Below are 8,158 nucleotides of genomic sequence, written 5' to 3'. Positions count from 1 at the left end.
GGTGGATAAAGCCAAGGTGGGCGTCATTGAGAATCTTCTGTGAAAGGAATCCGTTGTTTTCTTGGTCATGCGGGTTTTTATCGGCATTTCATCAAGGACTTCTCGAAGATATCAAAGCCGTTGTGCAACTTACTCGAGAAGGATGTGCCTTTCAAATTTGATGATGAATGTTTGGCGGCATTCGAGACTCTCAAGAAGAGTTTGATAACTGCACCAGTTATTATGACACCTGATTGGACAGAGCCTTTTGAGATGATGTGTGATGCGAGTGATTATACGGTGGGCGCAGTTCTTGGGCAGCGCAAGAATAATCTCTTTCATGTGGTCTACTATGCTAGTAAGACTTTAAATGGAGCTCAAATGAACTACACCACTACTGAGATGGAGCTCTTGGCTATAGTCTTTGGTTTCAAAAAATTTTGATCTTATTTGCTTGGGACAAGGTGACAGTGTTCACTGATCATACCGCCATTCACTATTTGGTTTCCAAGTAGGATTCGAAGCCTAGACTTATTCGTTAGGTGCTCTTGCTACAGGAATTTGAGTTAGAGATCAAGGATCGAAAAGGTACTGAGAATCAAGTAGCTGACCATATTCTAGATTGGAGAATCCCGATTCTACTTCACATGATAAGACATTGATCAATGAATCTTTTCCGGATGAGCAGTTGTTCGCAGTTCAGGAGGAAGAGCCATGGTTCACAGATATTGTGAACTATCTTGTCAGCAATATAATGCCTCCTAATATGAATACAGCTCAAAAAAAGAAGTTTCTGCATGAGGTGAAGTGGTATATATGGGATGGACCGTATTTGTTTAGACAAGGAGCTAAACAGATCATCAGGAGATGTATCCCATTCTGTGAGACGGAGGGGATATTACGAGACTGCCACTCCACAGTTTATGGTGGACATTATAGTGGTGAAAAGATAGCAGCTCGTATTCTGCAAGTAGGTTTTTTCTGGCCTACTTTGTTTAAGGATGCTCATTAGTTCGTTTTAAGGTGTGATCGTTGCCAAAGGGTGGGGAATCTTACGAGGAAGGATGAGATGCCGTTAAATGTGATGCTTGAAGTCGAGGTCTTTGATGTTTGGGGAATCAATTTTATGGGACCATTTGTCGCGTCCTGTAATAATCAGTACATCTTGCTGGCAGTCGATTATGTCTCAAAATGGGTAGAAGTCAAGGCTCTACCGATGAATGATGCAAAGGTAGTGTTGAATTTTCTTCATAAGCAGATTTTCACAAGGTTTGGAACACCACGAGTAATCATAAGTGATGAGGGGTCACATTTCTGCAACCGTAAGTTCACTTTTATGATGCAGCGCTATAATGTGAATGATCGTGTCGCTACTGCCTATCATCCGCAAACGAATGGTCAAGCGGAATTGTCTAATAGAGAGATCAAGCACATTTTAGAGAAGGTTGTTTGTCCGTCAAGGAAAGATTGGTCTTTAAAGCTCGATGAAGCTGTTTGCGCTTACAGAACAACATAAAAGACTCCATTTGGGATGTCCCCGTTTCAACTTGTTTATGGTAAGGGATGTCATTTACCTGCGGAGCTTGAGCATAAGGCTTATTGGGCGTTGAAGAAGTTGAACCTTGATCTAGATGCAGCTGGAAAGAAGCGAATGCTGCAGTTAAATGAACTTGATGAATTTCGACTACAAGCGTATGAGAACAACAAAATGTACAAGGAAAAAGTGAAAAGGTGGCACGACAGGAAGCTAAATCCTAAGTCATTCGTGTTGGGGCAACAAGTTCTTTTATTCAACTCTCGTCTCCGATTTTTTCCTGGAAAGTTGAAATCAAGGTGGTCTGGACCTTTTATTGTCAAAACTGTCTTTCCACATGGAGCGGTGGAGATTTTTGAGAAAGATCCGGGCCAAATATTCAAGGTTAATGGTCAGCGTTTGAAGCATTACTATGGGGACACAGCAAACCGGGAATTGGTTAGTGCCGTTTTATTGTCAACTTGAGCGAAGTACCCTACGTCAAGCTAATGACGAAAAAGAAGCGCTTATTGGGAGGCAACCCAAGATTTGTTGTTATAGGAACCCTTAGAAGTCATTAACCTATACAAAACCACAAAAAAATCTGAAAAACTAGGCCAAGAAATTTTTTTTCCAGAAGGTCCCGGAGCGCCCGCTCATCTCTGCTGAGCGACCGCTCAGGGCCCGACTGCCTGAAATTTTTTTAAGCCTAATAAAAAGTAAAAAAAAATCAGAAAATACAAAAATACAAACACAAACCCATTACTCACGAATCCTTTTCCCATAAAACCACATTTTTAACCCTCAAAACCAACTCCTAATCAAATTTTAACCCTGATCTCTACCCTATATATACATACAACTATTCCATATACTCCCCCATACACTTTCAACCTTAAAATCTCTCCCAAATTCAAAAACACAAATCTTAAACACTTCTTCTCAGTTTTAATGGCACCCAAGAGATCCAGGACAATTGATAGCAGCAACACTGTTCCTACTGTTGATTCTTCGAGCTGCGAGACCTCGTTTGTTTGATAGGGTTGCGGAGGAGGAGTATACTAGGCTTCTGGGTAAGTTGATTTTGAAGGAGAGGGGATTCTTACCATCGGGGAGGGATGGTGAGTTGTTGCCGATGATTGCTGAAAAGGGGTGGATTTCTTTTTGTGAGTCACCGGAGGCGGTTCCGATAAGCGTGGTTCGCGAGTTTTATGCGAACGCAAAGGCTGAAAAGAATGGGTTTTCTGTTGTGCGTGGGCTAACGGTGGATTATCATCCTGAGGCGATTCGCCGTGTGATTGGGCAGCGACAGCGGAAGCCCATAGAGGAGAATTGGAATGAGAAGACTGCTGAAGATTTGACTTGGATTTGATTTGTGCTACTCTCTGTAGGCCGGGCACGGTTTGTACGTTCAAGACTGGGACTAACGAGTATCGTCATTTTCCGTCGATTGCGATGAATAGGTATGCCCGTGCATGGAATGCCTTTATTTGTGCTAATATTCTGTCTACTTCACATGCACATGAGATTACAGTTGAGCGAGCACAATTGTTATGGGGTATTTTGAATGAGGAGTACTATGTGGACCTTGGTGAGTTCATCTACCTGGGAATTCTGAAGTTTTTGAGGGGAGCGAAGCACATGAACATCCCCTAAGCATCTACTGTTATAAAGCTTTGTCGAGCAGTGGGAGTTCATTCGCCTTCTCACGAGTAGTTGCAGATGTCGGCCGCTCTTATTGATTCAGGGACTCTGAATACGATGCAGGAGTGGACTGGTGGAGAGCCCGATGAGCATGGGCTGGGTTATCATCTTCCAGGAGGACGTTCAGTAGCTGGTGCTATCATGGCGAGACCTGGGCGTGATGAAGCAGGCTCTTCTAGAGCTCAGGAGGGTGCTGGGATGGCTGATTCCCAGTATAGGAGGCTTTCGAGGAGGATGGATGCTATGTACGAGACGCAGAGCAGGTTTGCTCAGGAGCTCACCCTTGCACTTGGGACTGCTTTCAGAGGCCTTGGAGCTGACATCCAGTGGCCCGTTTTTGGTGAGGACTCTGTGTATCCGCCTCCTGATACTCCACCCTCCGAGGGTGATGATGATGATTTCTCCGAGTAGGTATACCCTGTGTTCCTTTCTACTACCTTCACTGGGGACAATGAAGATTTTAAGTTTGGTGGTGGTAGTTAAGGAATATTTTGTGTTTGTGTCATATAGTTGCATATTCATGATAGTTTAGTTCATTTAATTGCATATTTTTGCCATATAGTTTTTTTTATAGCTTTATTTATCATGTCATTTAGCTCATGCATTTACCATGATCCCTTTTGCGTTGCTTTACCAATTGATTTGTGATATTGATGCGAGTGTAGTGATAGCGTTAGAGTGATGTTGAGTCTTGTAGGCTGACGTGCATGCTAGAAACACTTGTAATTCACTAAGTCTTAAGAGAATGCTTAAGGACTAGATTGTTGTCATGGTTTGATGGTTTTTGAGGTTAATCTATTAATTATGCTTAGAATTTATAATAGGTTCTTAGTGATAAAAGGCATGAAAAGAAAAATTGGAGTAAAAAAAATTGGAATTCATTGCTAATTGTGGCTAGGCGTCAAATGGCTAGTAGCCAGCTCATATTTTTATGCTAGTAGTCTAGGGTTGAGCAAGATGGAGCGAAACACACTTGCTCAGAAATAGGAAAACAAAATATAATAGAAAAGAAAATAAAAGAAAAAGAAAGAAAAAAAAAGAGTAATGCATAATTGATCATTAGTGGGCTCTTTGGTATTCGAGTTATTAAATTCTTAGGGGACTTTGTGCCTAGTGACCTAAGGCTTTTATAGTCTGGGATACGCTAACCTAACGCTCGCTAAATGGATGCCATTGCATAAGTCTTTTGTGGACCTCACTCATTGCACGGTCAAATAAGCATTATTGTTGTGTTAAATAAAAAGCATGATTCCGTAATAAGCTCCAGTAATCTTGAAGTGTTATAAGTCATTTTATGCCTAAAATTTATTCTTCGTATAATCATGTGATTGCCTTGAGGATAGTCGAGTTATGATAATTGATCTAGTTTCGAAGCATATATGTTAAGTATTCGCACACACCACGTTTCTGGTTGCATGTTAGTGTGCATGATTTGATTGATCTTTATTCGCCTAATTGCATTTGTTGAGATGTCATAAGTTGGTTAGTTTGGTCATAGTGAGGGGGAATCGCTGCATTTCATATAGATTACATTCATGCATGTTTTTGAGTCTGTGACGCTTGAGGACAAGCATCGATTTAAGTTTGGAGGTGTGATAAGTGACATTTTATACCACTTAGAACGTCTTATAATGGCTTGAATTGATGTCTTGAAATCAAGTATTTTGTGTATTTGATGCATTTTTCTAGTGTTTATGCATTTCAGGGTATTACTTGCATTTGTGGAGAGATTTCATCAAATATAAGCCTTAGTATGTGCTTGGCATTGCAAGTGGGAAGTTAGGAGCAGAATGCAGCGAAGAACGGGAGCAGAAAAATGAATTTTCCAGAAAGGTTCTGAGCGCCCGCTCAGGATTGATTTGCGGCCGCTCAGGGACGTAAAAAAAGATACTGATTTTTAGACTCCTAACCTTGTTGAGCTTCCAACTTCTAAGATAGCTGGGTTTTGTGGGGCTTCAATATAAGTAGTTTTCAGAGACGTTTCACGTGTGTTGAATCGTAGTATTAATCGAGGAGCAAGGAGATAAGGAAGAAGACCGTTTTAGCACACCGCAACGAAGAGGAAACATATTTTCTTGTGATTCTTTATTTCGTTGTAACAGTGGATGCTAGTTTTCTTTACTTTGAACCTATTTACTCTTGTGACGTACTCTGGTTTAATATAAGTAGTTTATTTAGTTATTCTCGCGTGTTATTATCATGTTTTCATATGAACCCATGATGACGATGAGTGCTATCATGGGCTAATCGTGATCATGGGGTCGTAACGGATTTGCTATGGAATTCTTTAGTTAGTTGTTTAATACCTTAGTGTGTGATGATTGTATGATATCTAGTATTGGTTGTGCTTATTCGTCTTATGTGCGTCGCGAACATATAAGATAGGGTGTTAATCTCTTGTGAAGCGACGGTGGATCTTGAAATTTAGAACTTGCCATGCTAGCATAGGTTCATGTATGTGTATGCATGATTAGTGGGTAACTCTAACCGTTTTACTTGCCCTGTGTAATCATAAGGAATAACTTGTGCTTAAATCGTTATGTTGTCAAATTCTGTAGACATATAGAGTCTCAACATAATTGATGCCTATTCAACTTCTATCTTAATTGTGGATGTTTGGTAGAATGGTATTAGTACAACGAAAGTTGGCTTTTATCAGTTTCGTGTTGTTCGATTAATATCATCACTGTTAAATGCTAAGGGTAATAACAATAATTATTGAAGGAAGTAGTAATGAAGTTATAACCTCATGTGTGTTTAATATTGTTAATTCAAGTGTCAATTAAGTGTTTAATTCTCGTAGTTAATTCTAGTTAATAATTAGTTAATCAAAATCTACGTGTTATTGTCTTGACATTGAGAAGTAATTATACATTGGTGAGTAAGTGATAATTGAACATAAGTACTGAGTCTCTGTGGGAACGAACTAGAAAGTATTCTATATTACTTGCGAACGCGTATACTTGCGTGTATTATTAGCGCGTGTTTTCCGCCCTAACAAGTTTTTGGCGCCGCTGCCGGGGACTCGGGGTATTTGTTTAGTTTATGTGCTTACCATCAGTGGTCATTTGGACTCATTGATTAAGACGTGTTACTTATTGTTTCTGGTTGTGTTTCAGGTACTTTAGCGAGCGTTTATGCAAACACGTTCTCATACTCGCAAGAGGACTTTAGATACGGCTAAGGAGACAGACGAAGTTCTTGATATTCCGGAGAAGATAGATTTTGAAGATTCGGATAACGAGAGTGAGCAGAAAGAACCAGTAATCATGGGTGATCGTATAGTTCCGGCGGATCCAGCTCTTATGGGCTTTTCTCGGCCTAAAATTGATGACATTCAGTCAAGCATCCTTCATCCGGCTATTCAGGCTAACACTTTTAAAATCAAGCCGGGCACTATTCAGATGGTGCAAAATTAGTTAATCAAAATCTACGTGTTATTGTCTTGACATTGAGAAGTAATTATACATTGGTGAGTAAGTGATAATTGAACATAAGTAGTCTGAGTCTCTGTGGGAACGAACTAGAAAGTATTCTATATTACTTGCGAACGCGTATACTTGCGTGTATTATTAGCGCGTGTTTTCCGCCCTAACATTGTACGAACTTTATGTTATTAAATATGTATTAGATTTTGTAAGCATTTATTGAGTTGTTTAGTTTAGTTGGCGTTCCCGGGTCGGGTTTCTGAGAACATCCCGAGGTCGGGGGTGCCACAATACTTCGAAAGCAAATCAATGTTCGAGTCATAATAGGAAATTGGTTCGACAACTCCTATTCGGCCGCGGAATGGGAATCCAAGTCCATATCGGGTTTTTTTCTCTCCAAAAACTACGTCCGACTTGATCCTCTATAAAAGGAGGTACGTTTTCACATTGTGGGGGGGGGCGTTTTTAAGAGCTCTGAGAAGATAAAATAAAACTTAGCAATCTCAGCCGTTTTTTAAACACAAATCAACGCACTACGGCGATTTCCCTAATCACCGAGCACCGCTGCAGATCTTGATTCCGGTAACGAATCTCAAATGTTTGTTAATCAAATTTCTCCGTTAACAAAAATCATAAGGGAGTGTCTTCCTCAAATTTGCTCGGCATTGCGGTAAAAATATATTTTTGAATCCCCCTGCTCCGGAACTAGGAAACATTCATTAGCAATCTCAACTATTAAGTCTTACCTTTTGAGACATGCATAATGGATATAACCCGAATTTTGTTAATATGGAACTTCGCCCGTATAATAAACACTCAAATTAAAATATATTAAACATTATATTAAATTATTTAAGAAAAAGATGACCGGGTCAAATATCGTGTCAAATTATTTGAGAAAAAATCGGGATCAATCAGGAGTATTTGGTACTGTAACTTCAAAATACTTCAATGAAAATCATCATATATTTCCGGGTTAAAAACATCATAATTGATTCGTTTGCAAATTACTCTTCTACTATTTATAAAGTTAAATCATATAACATGGCATCACCATTCAATCTTTTAGTATTTACTTCAAATTTATATTTCTAAATTTTTACTTACCGTCCATCTAAGAGCAGAAATGTTCAAAAAATCTGAAACCCGAAATCCGATCCGATTCGGAAAAAAGTTTCAAAAGTCCGATCTGGAAACAATCCCGGTCCGGTTCGGCCTGCCCCGCGGGCCTTAAATGGGCCTACTTTTTTCTCGAAAATCCGTCTCGGCCCGAAATCCGAAAAATCCGGATAAAAGTCTGGATTAAAAAGTCCGAATAAAAGTCCGGATCTAAAAAAGTCCGGATAAAAACTCGGTTCGGCCCGGATAAAAGCCCGAGCATTTTGAAAAGCCAGATTAAAAAACCGATTTTTTTATATAAAAATTGAAAATGTACAATACTTTTTATAATTTTTAAAATATTATATTATAATATTAGAAGCAATTAAGGTATATATGATTATTTATATATTATATTAAAAAGTTATTATTTATT

This window comes from Apium graveolens, chromosome 5 (genome assembly GCF_009905375.1).
Source record: "Apium graveolens cultivar Ventura chromosome 5, ASM990537v1, whole genome shotgun sequence".
Lineage (NCBI taxonomy): Eukaryota > Viridiplantae > Streptophyta > Magnoliopsida > Apiales > Apiaceae > Apium > Apium graveolens.
Note: the sequence above shows the minus strand (reverse complement) of the source record.